This window comes from Sapajus apella, unplaced genomic scaffold (genome assembly GCF_009761245.1).
Source record: "Sapajus apella isolate SASKATOON/1434 unplaced genomic scaffold, GSC_monkey_1.0 scaffold11, whole genome shotgun sequence".
Lineage (NCBI taxonomy): Eukaryota > Metazoa > Chordata > Mammalia > Primates > Cebidae > Sapajus > Sapajus apella.
Window position 1 is genome coordinate 31,826,844 of NW_022436951.1, and position 16,139 is coordinate 31,842,982.

The 16,139-nt window shown below is 48.5% G+C and overlaps 1 long non-coding RNA gene across 1 annotated transcript; it reads right to left on the reverse strand.

Moving 5' to 3' along the window:
- Positions 1-4,671: 4,671 nt before the first annotated feature.
- On the reverse strand, positions 4,672-14,036 carry LOC116552184. Its single transcript, XR_004269267.1, has 2 exons — positions 14,001-14,036; positions 4,672-4,740 (listed from the first exon to the last, which is right to left on the reverse strand). It is a non-coding gene; the product is annotated as an uncharacterized LOC116552184 (long non-coding RNA).
- Between the last annotated feature and the right edge of the window lie 2,103 nt (positions 14,037-16,139).

A 16,139-nucleotide genomic window follows, 5' to 3' on the forward strand; every position in this document is an offset into this window, starting at 1 on the left:
ATGAAGACTCTCTCATCAGGCAGGGTGTTTCAAGGGCTTGGATTTTTTTCTCCCAGAAGGTAGTCAAGGGCCAGTCCTTTCTCTGGTGATGCAGGGTTTGAACACCCCAAGCCTGCTGAGTGAATCCTTTACTCCACAGGGAGAAAACGAGGGTAATTCAGATAAGTCTGTAGCTTAGTTAATAGTCTTGCATCAAAGTTTTCCCCCTGGGTTTGAGCATTGTAAACAATAGTTATACATGTTTATAACATTACAGGTAGCTACATAATGGATATACATGAATTCTCTATACTATTTTTAAAAATTTCTCTAAGTCTAAAATTATTTTAAAATAAAATTTCCATGGGAGGCCGGGTGCAGTGGCTCATGCCTGTAATCCCAGCACTTTGGAAGGCCAAGGCATGCAAAGCGCCTTAGGTCAGGAGTTCAAGACCAGCCTGGCCAACATGGTGAAACCTCATTTCTACTTAAAATACAAAAGTTAACCGGGCGCGGTAGAGGGTGCCTGTAATCCCAGCTACTTGGGAGGCTGAGACAGGAAATCCCTTGAATCTGGGAGGCAGAGGTTGCAGTGAGCCAAGATCGTGCCACCGCACTCCAGCCTGGGTGACAGAGGCTCCATCTCAAAAAAAAAAAAAAAAAAATTTAAAAAATCCATGGGAACATGGACAAGCAGTGAAAAAAATTAGAAAATATGTTATCTGTGTGAATTTGGCCCCTTCACTTCATTTTCTCGTGGAGTGGAGCCCAATCAATGACTAATTCCAACTCAGATATTCACAGCAAAATTCTTTCTTTCTTTTTTTTTGTTTTTTAGCACGGGGTTTCACCATGTTGGTCAGGCTGGTCTTGAACTCCTGACCTCAGGTGATCCTCCCGCCTTGGCCTCCAAAGTGCTTGGATTACAGTGTGAACCACCATGCCTGGCCTAGCAACATTCATCACTTACTGTGTATCTGTTGTATGGATGAGGACTCTAATGGCTTTCTTGAGGAATTCCTAAATAAATATTATTTTTGCAGAAATCAAATAATGAGATAATCTTTCTGATCCTCAGTTTCCTCTTTCTCACAAACAGGAATGAAAATTGTGATGAGCTAATAAATTATGTAATCAATGGAAGATTGCTGTTAGGAACGTCTATAGATTCGGCTGGGCGCAGTGGCTCACACCTGTAATCCCAGCACCTTGGGAGGCTGAGGCAGGAGAATCATGAGGTCAGGAGTTCGAGACCAGCCTGGCCAATATGGTGAAACCTCATCTCTACTAAAAATAAAGAAATTAGCTGGGCATGGTGGTGCACGCCTGTAATTCCAGCTACTCAGGAGGCTGAGGCAGAAGAATTGCTTGAACCTGGGAGGCGGAGGTTGCAGTGAGCCGAGATGGCACCACTGCACTCCAGCTTGGGGGGCAGAGCAAGATTCCATCTCCAAAAAAAAAGAGAGAGAATGTCTATAGACTCAAATGTCACTCACACTAATACCTGTCTGTCATTCTGCCAGTGCGTTTCTCTTCTGTGACTCTTTGGGGTTGTCACCAATAGTCTATATAATCAACAAGAGGGATAAAACTGTGAAAAGGATTAACTTTGAGGTAGCGTACCTTCCCTTTACTTCTGGAGGGGGTATTCTGTACCTCTTTAGGTTTGTGTCATCGTGGTCTTTCCCCCACTGAGAGGTAAACTGAATGGAAACAGAGAGCCTTGTCTGTCCCAGGCCTTGCTGCAGTTCCTGCACCTAGAACAGTGCCTGGCACTCAGTAGATACATGCCGAAGGAATGGCTGAGTTTCTCTTGGCCACTAAACCCTTAGTATTGGTACACCTTCTAATAGCTCTGGAGTGTTGTGTCAGAATTTATACACTCCTGGATTATTCCAGGAATTGGAGGAACACTCTGTGCAGATGTTTAAAAACTAATGTCCTGGGCCAGGCATGGTGGCTCATGCCTGTAATCCCAGCACTTTGGGAGGCAGAGGCTGGCGGATCATGAGGTCAGGAGGTCAAGACCACCCTGGCTAACACGGTGAAACCCCATCTCAACGAAAAATACAAAAAAGTAGCCGAGCATGCTGGCACATGCTGTTCACGTGCTAAAGTCCCAGCTATTCAGGAGGCTGAGGCAGGAGAATCTCTTGAACCTGGGAGGAGGAGGTTGCAGTGAACCGAGATCATGCCACAAAAACTAATGTCTTTTAATATTCAAACCCTATATCAGCGTAGTGACTACGAAAGAAAAAAGTTACCTTTTTTTTTTTTTAAGTTACCTTTTTTTTTGAGACAGAGTCGCGCTGTGTCACCCAGGCTGGAGTGCCGTGGCTGGAGCTCACTTCACTGCAACCTCTGCCTCCCGGGCTCAAGCAATTCTCATTGCCTCAGTCTCCCAAATAGCTGGGAATACAGGCACACATCACCACGCCAGGCTAATTTTTTGTTTGTTTCTTTTTGCATTTTTAGTAGAGATGGGGTTTCACCATGTTGGCCAGGATGGTCTCAAATTCCTGACCTCAAGTGATCAGCCTGCCTTGGCCTCCCAAAGTGTTGGAATCACAGGTGTGAGCCACTGTGCCTGGCCAGTTCCCTTCTTTGGATCAAACATAACCAACTGTTGCAAGGGCAGCCCAGTCCAAACAAGGGCATAAAATGAGAAGTGCAGGTGTTTTCAGACAGGCCACCCGTTACAGACCACGTGACTAGGAAAGGCTGATCATATTGGCGGTGGGAGGCTAGCTGTTTTTTTCTCCAATATCCTTCCCATAATTGCTTCTCTTGGGCGGTTGTACGCCAATGCTTTGTCAAACAGTATGTGACCTCAGCAGAACTCACCAATACATTACTGGAGCAGAATAGTCAGTCTTGATAATTAATCCATGGATAAAGGATGAATTGTTCAATAAATGACATTAGGACAATGAGGTAAGCATTTGGGAAAAGAAATGAAGTTTTATTATACCATATATGCTGTGGATTGAATTGCATCCTCCTGAAAGATATGTTGAAGTTCTAAGCCCCGGTACCGGTGCATGTGACCTTATTTAGATAGAGTCTCTGCAGTTGTAATTAGGTTAGGATGCGGTCATTAGGAGGGCCCTAATCCAGTGTGACTGACTTCTTTATAAGAAGAGGAAACGAGACACAGACACACAAAGAGAATGCCAAGTGAAGACAGAGGGGCAGAAGCTCAAGCGATTCATCTACAAGCCAAAGATTGGTGGTGACATCAAAGCGAAGAGAAAGCCACGTAACAGACAGATGCTCCCCCTCCAAGAAAGCACAGCCCTACTGCCTTCTTCCAAACAGAACCAGGAAAGAATAAATTTCTGTTGTTTTAAGTCACTCAGTTTGTGGTGATTTGTTATAACAGCCCTAGGAAATATGTAACATAATATAATATTAAAATAGAAGATTCCAAAAGGTCAAATATTTACGTGTCCAAAAATAAAGCATGAGAAAACATATTGGCGAGCATACAGTTTGAGGAACAGAAAGCCTTTGTTATCTTAACACTAAGATCTGAACTCACGAAAGAAAAGATTGAACATCTGACTACATTAAAAATACGCATTTCTGTATAGCTCACAAAAATGAATGAAGTTAAAAGAAATAGTAGAAGTGTGTTTGCCACATATGACAAGGAGCTTACATGCACAATTCATAAGGGCTCCTATAAATATAAAAATGCAAATAACTCAACATATATATGAACGAACGACTAGACAAAGTACACAAGAAATTCAAATGGCGCCAGGCACGGTGGCTCATGCCTGTAATCCCAGCACTTTGGGAGGCCAAGGGGGGTGGATCACAAGGTCAGGAGATCAAGACCATCCTGGCCAACATGGTGAAACCCCATCTCTACTAAAAATACAAAAATTAGCTGGGCGTGGTGGCGGGTGCTTATAATCCCAGCTACCCAGGAGGCTGAGGCAGGAGAATGGCTTGAACTCAGGAGGCGGAGGTAGCCGTGAGCCGAGATTGTGCCACTGCACTCCAGCCTGGAGACACAGTGAGACTCTGTCAAAAAAAGAAAGAGTTCAAATGACAATAAAACACGCAAAGAGTTGTTCTGTTTCACTGATAATGAAATAAACGAAATTAGGATCAGATATATAATTTCTCCTAAATCATACTGGCAAAGATGAATTAAATTGAAAGCATCAGACACCGACAGTAGCAGCTCCCACATGTCCCAGCCAAAAGGACCTAGGGATGTCAGCTGCAAGGTCAAGGGTGACTCAGCAGACCTGAGTTGACCAAACCCTGCACACAGCCTTGATCAGCTCCTAGGAGATGACCTCTGAGTCCTTGGAGTGTCCCTCCCGATAAGGGTGGTTTTGTATGTCTGAAGCCTTGGGCCACAGCCTTAGTTTATGCCAACGGTGTGATTTATGATGAATGCCTGTTCGGACGCTCTGGGCCGTGCTTTGTTAATTTCATCTCTGTTGCTCTGGGGTTCGAGTAGCCCAGGTCAGTCACGTGGGCATGCCTATGTGACTGACCCCAGTGAAAACGCTGAACACCAATGCACAGGTAAGCTTTCACGGTCGCCTCCAGTGTGCCATGACGCATCGTTGCTGGGGGAAGTAGCGCTATCTGTTCAGAGCTTGTGCTGGTCTCTCCTGGACTCTGTTCTGTGTTCCTTTTCCCTTTGTTAATTTAAATCTGTATATATTGTTTTAAGACTCAGTCTCGCTCTTTTCGGCCAGGCTGGAGTGCAGTGGCACAATCTTGGCTCACTGCAACCTCCACTTCAAATAGCAATAAAACATATAGTGTTTTATTGGGTTCAAGCGATTCTTCTGCCTCAGCCTCCCGAGTAGCTGGGATTACAGGCACATGCCACCACGCCCAGCTAATTTTTGTATTTTTAGTAGAGACGAGGTTTCACCATGTTAGCCAGGCTGGTCTCGAACTCCTGACCTCAGGTTATCTGCCCGCCTCAGCCTCCCAAAATGCTGGGATTACAGGTGTGAGCCACCATGCCCAGCCTAAATCTGTATTTTCAAAGTATAAGAACAAGTTTAACAGCCTTTCTTACTGCTGTGAGTCCTACTAGCGAATCGCTAAACCCAAAGGCAGTTTTAGAATCCCCTTCACAAAGGTCTCTTTGGACGAAGCTGGAAGCTGAGTTCGCACAGCACTGTACATAGCGCCTAGAGAACCTGCGTTACTCAAATGAAAGAACAGAGGAGGCTGGGCTGAGAGGGGGCTGGGCAGGGCCCGGGGGTTGCAGCCCTCCTGGGTACTTATGTTGGTCTGTACTCGGGTGGAATATAGGATGACTGGCCAGTGCCCTGAGCATGGCAGGGACCCCGAAGCCCTCAGGCCTGGCACCTGCACCCGTGAGCTCTAGCCCCAGTCCAGTGTGAGGCAGAGGCAGCGCCAAAGGGAAGTGTTCTTGGGCACTGGGCGCTGGAACTGGTGATGGATGTGCTCTTCCCACACATCTTAATGAAAACAGCTGCGACCCCACTTGAGGCACGGTGCTGGGCAGCCTGTGGCGGGTGTGGGCATCCTACCACAGGTAAGGCCTCACACACAGCTCAGAAGTGTGTGATGTGAAAGTGGTTTTCCTCTTGCTGCGCACTGAATGGTGTAACCCCCCAAATGCATACGCTGAAGCCCTAACCCCTAATGTGACTGCATTTGGAGACAGGCCTTTAAGCAGGGAATGGGGGTTAAACGAGGCTATTAGGGTGGGACCTGATCCACCAGGACTGGGGTCCTTAGATGAAGAGGACCAGACGGCAAGCACGCTGGGGCAGAGGAAAGGCCGGGTGCGCATGCAGCAGGAAGCAGCCACCGCAGCCAGGGAGAGAGGCCTCGGGAGAAACCAGCCTGCCGCGCCTTGGACTTCCAGCCTCCAGGACGGTGAGAAAATCACCCGTGTGCTGTGAGCCTCCCAGTACATGATACTTTCTTAGGGCAGCCTTAGCAAACGAGCAGAACTTGGAGATGGACACAGACTGCTCCCAGGTGCTCCCCGGGCCCGCAGCCCTCATCTTTGCTCCTGCTCTCGTTTTCGAGGGGCCTGTGGCTGTGCAGTCGTGCAGCCGCAGCGCCTCTCCTGCGGGGCTTCCAGGTGCACAGGGAGGCGGAGCCTCTCGGAGCAGACTCATGGGCAAAGCTCTCCCAGCTCCATCTCTGTCTCCCATCAGGGGACAGTCACAGCCAAGACAGGAATGTCGCCCCTCAGCTGGCAGACAGCACTCTGAGCAGCCTGGCCTGGGAGCCTCTGACCTGCCCACTACTTCGGGAGGCCAGTGTCCCCACTGCCACCTCACGTTCTGGGGACCCTGGATTCCAAACCTGCTAGTGCTGGAGAGGGTAGCTGGAGGCATTTAAAACACAGGTGCTGGGAAACAAATCTCTGATGGAGTGGGAGGGGAGAGGGATGGGGGACCTTGCGTCCTAGGCCCTCTGCGATTTTCTGATGGACTCCCTTCTGTGGGAGCGCTGGCTCAGGGAGCTCCTGGCCTCTCCTCCTCTACCACTTCCTCCACCACCTGCCTCCACCTGCTCCCACCCTGATGTCCGCGGAGTCAGGTGTGCAGTAGTCCCACATCCAGGCTCACTGCAGAGGCAGCCCTTTTCAGACAGGAGGCACAAGAGAGGGCCCCAGCAAGTTAGCTTTTACTTTAATATTATTATGTAATGAGTCCAGGCATGGTGGCTCACACCTCTAATCCCAGCACTTTAGAAGGCAGAGGCCGGCAGATCACCTGAGGTCGGGAGTTCGAGACCAGCCTGACCAACATAGTAAAACTCCATCTCTACTAAATATATATATATAAACTTAGCTGGGCATGGTGGCTCAGGCCTGTAATCCTAGCTGCTCAGGAGGCTGAGGCAGGAGAATTGGTTGAACCTGGGAGGCGGAGGTTGCAGTGAGCTGAGATGGCGACACTGCATGAACAACAAGAGTGAAACTCCTCTAAAAAAAATTTATATATATATATATATAAAAAATGTAATTATGTATATTATTATCATCAACATATTTTTATTCTGCAAATACTTATTTCATGCCCATATGAGCAGGCTCTGTGCTAGGTAAACTACCAAGTTTTGTTAATGAAGTCAAACCAAGTCATGGGTTCTATAAAAAGACAACTATTTTAAAACATGGCATAAATGACATGATATAGTTAAGAGTATAAAGACACGACTTGGAACAAGCAAACGTGGGAACGAGGCAAGGAGAACATTGAGCTTCCTCTGGGAACGCATCACTAGTTGCGGATGAAACGTTTCTGCACTGGGCAGGGTGTCAGTCCACAGCCCAACTCTGATTTAAATGTGACCAGCTTGGACTTTGAGAGCAGATGTCGCAGCGCCCCTGGGAGCAGGTGATGCAATCCTCTCTTTGTGCTCTGTTTATAGTTTCTGAGAAGCAGTGACGAAGCTGGCTCTCAAAGTTTGGTCTAATTACTTGTCTGATCTCCCCCAGGGAGATGCAACTCTGTTCTCCCTTGGCCACCAGACAGTGGGGGCTGCAGTCTCTCCTGGAGGAGTGGGGCTGGCCGTTGTGGGCCGGGGAGGCGGAGATCCCTCGAAGCTGGTCTGTATTGCAGGGTATGGAGTAGGGCTGGGGGTTTCTGGGTCTCTAATCTTTCAAAACCGGCAATAAGGTGATTTATCATGAGCCAGCCCTGTCATTCTCTTTCCTCTCTGGAGCCACTGATGAGTCTTCCCCTAAGGAGGGAAGGGTCCCTTTCTCTGACTCCCTTGCAGTTCCTATGAGGCTGCAGAGCAGGGCTCACAGGGACTCTGCCTCCTGCAGGGAGTGGCCACTGTTTCTAGGGACCCTCCCAGAAGGGGAGCTCATTTCACACTTTGGGACTCCATAGAAGCGGCTTCCTGGCAGTTTGAAGAGTGCTTCTCACACATCTTCCACCAGCTTGTTCATCTGCCTATATCTCAGGATGCTTTAAAGCGATAGAAACAAAATTAAGGGTAAGAAGATTAAAATTCATTCTGTGCTTGCTGTGTGCCAGATACGGTATCTGGCATGATACAGATTTTCATTGACATCAGCTCACTGGGGCGATTTACTTCACCTCTCTGTGCCTTAGTTCCCTTATCTTTACTAATAAATCTAATGGTACTAGTACTTAACCAGAGGGATATTGTGAGGAAAGACACATGCAATACACATAAAAGACTCAGAACAGATCCTGGGCCAGGTAGCATTCAATAAATGTGATGAGCTATTTCATCGTCCTCCTCTCCATCAAGGTAGATATTTAACCCATTTTACAGATGAAAAGGCAGAGGCCCAGGGAGTAGAGTCTCCCTCACAAAGACCTCCTGAGGGAAGTCCTACCACCCCAATTCAACCTAGCCCAGAGTCCTCCTTGACCTCACATTTAGGAAGTAGAAAAGTTCCTTTTTCAAGTTTCCTTTCTTGTTAAAGAATAAGTGTGCTAATAACTTTGTTAAGCCCTATCCTATGTAACTATTAGACATGCCATGCTTACAGACATGTAGTACATTCTATGTCCTTGTACTTTAACCAAGGTATCTGTGCTGGATGTGCTCACAGGCATGTCCCAGCTCTCCATTGCTTTCACCTATTTAGAAAAGTTTTAAGTTCTTAGCCAATCTGGTTTTAGTTTACATTGTGAGGTCTGGTTCCAACCAATGGAGACCAGACACAGCGGTTAGGACAACCCCAAATGGGTTAAATTCGTGTGTTTTCCTTTATTCATTGTACTCTTGTGGCAAGGTGGCTAGTGAGAGTACCCTTCCTGCATTCCAGGCAATAAAAATTGCATTGCTGAAAGATCCTTTGTCTCAGTGCTGATTTTTCTTTGTGGTGCCAAGCATCTATTTCCAGCTTCACAGCATCACAGCTCTCCTATCGGGTCCCAGAGGCACTTCTGAAACCTGGAAAATAATTACTACCTCCCTGTGTTATCATTGACTTCCAGATTCTTCCACATAGGACAGTGGCTTTCAAATTCGTTTGGTTTGGTTTGTTTTTCTGAGGCAGGATCTCTTTCACTCTGTTGCCCAGGCTGGGGTGCAGTAGCATGATCATGGCTCACTGCAGCCTCAACCTCCCAGGCTCAAGTGATCCTCCCACCTCAGCCTCCCTAATAGCTGGGACTATAGATGCACACCACCACACTTGGCTAATTTTTTTAACTAAATTTTTGTAGAATGAGGGTCTCCCTGTATTGTCCAGGATGGTCTGGAACTCCTGGCCCCAAGCAGTCCTCCCACCGTGGCTCCTAAAGTGCTGGGAGTATAGGCCTGAGCTACTGTGTCTGGCCAGCTTTCAGGCTTTGATTGCCTCAATTGGAAAGAAATGTTTCACATCACAACCCAGAACATAAACATATAAACATGGAATCAAGGTTTAATGACACAGTACTTTCTTTCACTGTATTCTCTGTACCTGGTATTTTTCTAGTAGGTTTTTTCTGTGGATGTGTTTTGAGACAGGGTCTCAGTCTATCACCCAGTTTGAACGCAGTGGTGCAATCTCAGGTCACTGCAGCCTTGACCTTCTGGGCTAGCAATCCTCCCACCTCCGTCTCCCAAGTACCTGGAACTCCAGGCACTCACCACCATGCCCAGCTTTTTTTTTTTTTTTTTTAATTCTTAAGAGACAAAGTCTCACTATGTTGTCAGCTGGTCTCCAACTGCTGAGCTCAAGCGATTTTCCCAAATTCTTGTGATTATAGGCATGAGCCACTGTGCCGGCCCTGTTCTATTTTTTAAGCACTGGTTTCAACCGGCCTTGCCTGGCAGTTTAAAAAACACTCGCAGCGGGGCACGGTGGCTCACACCTCTAATCCTAGCACTTTGGGAGGCCGAGGAGGGTGGATCATGAGGTCAGGAGTTCAAGATCATCCTGGCCAACATGGTGAATCCCCATCTCTACTAAAAATACAAAAGCATGGTGGCAGGCACCTGTAATCCCAGCTACTCAGGAGGCTGAAGCAGGAAAATCACTTGAATCCGAGAGGCGGAGGTTGCATTGTCCCAAAACTGCACCATTGCACTCCAACCTGGGCAACAGTGCAAGACTCCGTCTCAAAAAAAAAAAAAGAAAGAAAAAGAAAACCCTTGGCAAGGTGGAGTTGCCAGTGAGGGGCAGGGGGGTCAAGTGTAATCTGCCCCGGGACTGTGTGGCGCAGCCTGAGCAGCCTGTTCAGGGAAGACTCCGACACTCTGCCTGGGTGTCCTGGGCGCAGCTTCCTAAGCATCCCCCTGCCCCAGGGGAGCTGCTCCATCCCCTGCTCTGAGACGAAATGGGCTCCTTGTAGGCACAGAGGGAGGTTTAGTGAGAAGCGCATCTTCAGGGCCTCAAGGATCTGCCAGGCTGGATCACCCAGACTCACTGAGGCCATTCACAGCACCCCCAAAGATGCATTCCTTTAGCATTTGATCACTCAAATTACATGGGAGTCTCCCCTTACATGGGAGGTGCTCCTTTGCTGTTTGCATGTCGGTGGGGAAGGGCCTGGCACCGTAAGGTTTGGAAAATGACCCTCCGACTAGAGACCAGCCAGGGCTAGCCAGGCAGAGAGGAGGAAGAAGGGGGAACTGAAGGGAAATGAGTCGCAGAAAGAGCTGCCCTCCAGCCGTCCTGACTCGCCAGCCTCAGCTGCGGCTCTTCCCCAACCCTTCCTCTCTTCCTGGGGGCACGGCCAGCCTACACCTCCCGGTTTCAGTGTGGCTGTGGCTGAATTCTGGCACAGTGAATGCGCATGGGCAGTACTTCCCGGCCTGGCCACTGAGGCTCCCCACATGCCACGCTCTTCCTCTTCAGCTTGACGCAGGGGAGCCCAGGGACCGTGGGCACCACATGGAAAATTGGGGGGGTCCCACATAGGAGCTCAGGCCCCCAAATCACTGCTTAGATGGGCACCACCTGCTCTTCAAGATCACTCATTTTGAACTTCACATGACTGAAATAAACTTATGTTAAGATGTGGAGACTACCCTAAAAGGCAGATTTTCAAATTTCTAAACTATCCAAGCTCAAGGAAGTAGAGGAAGGCATTCTCAAATTGAATTTAGCAAAAAGTTACTTCGAAACAGGAAAGACTCTATACCAATTGAACAGGGTCTTTCCAAAATGCATGTTCCCCCCAATCTCAGAGTGAGCCCTTACATGGAAAAAGGGTCTTTGAGAATGCTGTCAAGTTGGGACGAAGCCACTCTGGAGGAGGGGAGGCCTTTATGCAATGATTGGTGTCCTAAAAAAAGAGACAAATTTGAGCCGGGAGCAGTGACTCACGCCTGGAATCCCAGCACTTTTGGAGGCCGAGATGGGTGATCACCTGAGGTCAGGAGTTTGAGACCTGTGGCCAGCATGGTGAAACCATATCTCTATTAAAATGCAAAAATTAGCCGGGCGTGGTGGCGTGTGCCTGTATTCCTAGCTACTCTGGAGGCTGAGGCACGAGAATCACTTGAACCCGGGAGGTGGAAGTTACAGTGAGCTGAGATCGCACCATTGCACTCCAGCCTGGGCGACAGAGAGACTTTGTCTCAAAAAATAGAGAAATTTGGACACAGAGACACAGACACATGGGGAGAAGGCCATGTAAAGACACAGGCAGAGATTGGAGCTACGAACTAAAGACACCGGGGATGTCTGTGACCACCAGCATGAGGGGAGGTAAGAGCAGCTTCTTCCCGGGAGCCCTGGAGAGAGGACGGCCCAGCCAGCACCTGGCTTCAGGATTTCTGGCCCTCAGAGCTGTGAGAGAATAAATGTGTGTTGTCTTAAGCCACCCAGATTGTGGTTACAGCAGCCCCAGGAAACCAACACACCCAGTAATCAAAGCTTAGTGCAATTTTTTAAAATTGCATTATTTTTAGCCCAGTTCTGGGCCATGTGCTCTTAGGAAGTGATAGTTCTGATTCCATACTTCCAGCTGGAGGAGACTCCTCCTCCCCTCACCCATCCAGAGAGATCCCCTTGGGGCCAGGCTGCTGGGCAACCTCCAGAACAGAGAAACTCTCCACCCAGGAAGAACAGGGTTCTTTATTTTTGAGATGGAGTCTGGTTCTGTTGCCCAGGCTGGAGTACAGTGATGGATCGCAGCTCACTGCAACCTGCACCTCCTGGGTTCAAGTGATTCTCGTGCCTCAGCCTCCCAAGTGGCTGGAACCACAGGCATGCACCACCATGACCTGCTAATTTTTGTATTTTTCGTAGAGATGGGGTTTCACCATGTTGGCCAGGCTGGTTTCAAACTCCTGACTTCAAGTGATCCACCTGCCTCAGCCTCCCAAAGTGCTGGGATTACAGGCGTGACCCACTGCGCCAGCTGAATGGGGTTCTTCCAGCTGCCAGCTGGCGCCCAGTTGCCCTTGAAGGATAATGTGGTCCACCCTCTGCTGTGATCCCTGCTTGAGCCATGACAGGGAGAGGGAAGCCTGGAAGATAGAGACCCTGAAGGCAGATGTAGGAATCTCAATTCCTGAGGCTGCTCCTGGGACCCAGCCCAAGTGGGTGGATGTCTGTTTGTCAGCCTGGCCACACATGTAGACCAGAACCAGCCAGCTCTCACCAACCTTCACTTCAAGCATTCAGACATACAACAAAGCATGCAGTTGTTGGCTTCTGGAATCAAATTTGAAAAGCAGAAACCTGTTGTAAACCCTTGAGCTAATCAGACTACCTCAAGGAACACTAGGGTGAGTGTTCTTCTCTTTTTTTTTTAGACGATGTCTCGCTCTGTCGCCCAGGCTGGAGTGGAGTGGCACAATCTCGGCTCACTTGCAACCTCGCCTCCTGGGTTCAAGCGATTCTTCCTGAGTAGCTGAGATTACAGGGGCCTGCCACTATGCCCTGCTAATTTTTTTTTTTTTTTTAATTTTTAGCAGAGATGGGGTTTCACCATGTTGGCCAGGCTGCTCTCAAACTCCTGATCTCAGGTGATCTGCTTGTCTTGGCCTCCCAAAGTGCTGGATTACAGGCATGAGCCACCTTGCCCAGCCAGATGAGTGTTTCTTTACAGAGCAGATGTCTTTTTAAATGTGAAGCATCACTCCATGGAGCAATGGAGGCGTATGCTGGGGCTGCAGGAACAAAGTGCCATGAGTAGAGAGGCTTAAACCACAGAAATGCGTCGTCTTGGCGCTCTGAGACTCCATCTCAAAAAAAAAAAAAAAAAAAAAAAAGCCGAGTATGGTGGCACAAGCCTGTAGTCCCAGCTACTCAGACGGCTGAGGCAGGAGAATCACCTGAACCAGGAGGTGGAGGTTGCAGAAGGCTGAGATCGCACCACTATCCTCCAGCCTGAGTGACAAGAACAAAACTCAAACTCAAAAAAAAATACTCACCCTGACAGAGTCAATGTGAGAAATAATGTAAGTTCCTGGCACATAGTAACTGCTCAATAAATGAAAGCATTTTTTTTTTCTAGGCAGAATGAATCTTTGGTGATGAAAGGGAGAATCTGGGAGATAATGGCTGGCCACGGCGGGAGCCTCTGGGGCGCTGCTGAGAGATGGCGCTGGGCAGTGTCATGGGCATGTACTCACTTTCTGATCATCTGTCTAGCTGGGCACTTGATTCATGGGCTTTTCTGTGGGCATTCATATTTCAACACAAAAATAGCTTACCAAAAATGCAAATGAAAGTATCCATTTCACAGATTATGAGGATTAAAGAGGCGAGAAACCTAAAGCGTTTAGCACTGTGCCTCCCACAGTATAAGAGCCCGCTGCCTGCCTGCTGTTGTACAATCCCTTATCCAGAAAGCTGTGGGTTTCCGGCATTCGAGCTTGGGGAGTTGTAGACTGGTAATAAGGGACATATCCTGACCATCACTTACCACCCCCCACATGTCTGGACAGTGCCCCTAGAAAACACACTATCGCTATTCTCACCAATGGATAAAGTCTAGAAAGAGTCCCAAATCCATCCAAATCAATTTTATACCCAAATGGGTTTCTTTGTTTTTGTTTTTTAGACAGAGTCTCGCTCTGTCACGAGGCTGGAGTACAATGGCACAATCTTGGCTCACTGCAACCTCTGCCTCCCGGGTTCAAGCAATTCTCCTGCCTCAGCGTCCCGAGTAGCTGGGACTACAGGCGGGCATCACCACGTCCAGCTAATTTTTGTATTTTTGGTAGAGATGGGGTTTCACCATGTTGGCCAGATGGTCTCAATCTCTTTTTTTTTTTTTTTGAGAAGGAGTTTCACTCTTGTTGCCCAGGCTGGAGTGCAGTGGCATGATCTTGGCTCACTGCAACCTCCACCACCTGGGTTCAAGTGATTCTCCTGCTTCAGCTCTCTGAATAGTTGAGATTACAGGCATGCGCCACCATGCCCGGCTAATTTTGTATTTTTAGTAGAGACAGGGCTTCTCCATGTTGGTCAGGCTGGTCTCAAACTCCCAACCTCAGCTGATCTGCTTGCCTCAGCCTCCCAAAGTGCTGGGATTATAGGCATGAGCCTATAATGTGCCCGGCCCCTAAATGGGCTTTGTCTCTAAATTTATACACAAAAACTGTTCCCAGAGTATTTTGGATTTCAGAATTGTGGATAAGGGATTGTACACCCATATTTTCATCATCATGATGTGCATGATGTCATGTGTTTTCTGCAACTGGAAATGAGATCATTTGTGTGTGGTTAAGTATGATGTGACCTTTCCCGTTCTACAGACATGAAAACTGGAAGAGAAACAGGATTCTCCAGGATTCACCTAAACAGATGCTGCAGTTTCCATCAGACCACAGGCCACCCCTGCACCTCAGTGGCTTCCACAGGTTGGCCTGAGAGAGTTAGGAGGTCAGGGCCCTTCAGAAATTCCCAGACACCAGCTGCTCCTCCTGACGCCAGTTCCACCCTCCACCTTTCTGTGCCCGTCCCAGACCCCGGCAGCCCAGGTGAGGAGTCATGGATAGGAGGCTTCCTGTGGGCAGAGGTGCCAGACTCAGCAGCTAGAAACATAGAATGCTGGGTTAAATGCAAATTTCAGATCAAGGATAAATAATTTTAATGTAAGCGTATCCCATGCAGCATTTGAAATATAATTTAATCAAATCTAACTAAACATCCTGCATTTTGTAGGAAACTCCCCAGGGGCTGTGTCTCCAGGATAGAGGGCCAGTGGAGAATGGCAGCCCACACTGATATGGGGTGAAGTGTGTCCCCCAAAATCAATATGTTGAAGCTCTAACCCCCAGAACCCTGGAATAAAACTGTATCTGGAGTTAAGATCTGTAAAGAGGTAATTATGTTCTAATGAGGTATTTAGGGTGGACCCTGATCCAATAGGACTGGTGTCCTTCTAAGAAGAGGAAGGGACATCAAAGGAGAGGCCACGTGAGGACCCTTGGGAAGGCGGCCACCTGCAAAGACAGAGGCCCTGGGAGAAGCCAGCCCTGCAAACGCCTGGAGGTCCTTGCACTTCCAGCCTCCTAGACTGTGAGAAAATACACTTGTGTTATTTAAGCCCCTTAGTCTGTGGTGATTTGCTATGGCAGCCCTAAGAATCTAATACGCATGCCAACCTGTCCAGGCACAGATGGGCTGTCTGCAGGGAAAGGATGTAAGGAGATCTGTAGGCCTGCCGGGGCTGGACCAGGCGGTAGGGTGCTTGGGAGTGGAGGCAGTTTCCCCCCACCCCAAGCCCTCAGCCCCTCCCCCCGTAACATGCATGCCCAGAGTTCAGTCTGTTTCCAAGCCCCATCCCATGCCTGTGGAGTCAAGGTCACCCCTAGTCTCAGTCTGCCGCTAAGCTCCACTACACCCTCACCCCCACCCCATGGCTTCCTGAACCACACCCCCAAGTGCACCGCTCTGCACCTGGCTTCTCCACCAACCACGTACCCTGGAGTCTCTCCAAGCTGTCTATGTGGGGCAGCCTCCTTTTGAAGCCTGGAGTGGGTGAGTGTTGAGCAGAGGTGATGGCAGAGGCTAGAGCTCGTTTCATTCCTGACCAAGGGAAGCTCGAGGATTCCTTCTGTACCATAAGTGAGTGTTGCCCAGCCTGGGGGCGTGCACACCCTGCCCCGAGACCACTGCTTCAGAGAATGGGCAGCTTGCTCTACCTAGGCATTGCCCACACCTCCCACATGGGCCATCTCCCATTGACCTCTGGAGTCTCAGAGATCCTTCTTGATTTTTTTTTTTTTTTTTTTTTTTTTTTTTTTTTTTTTTT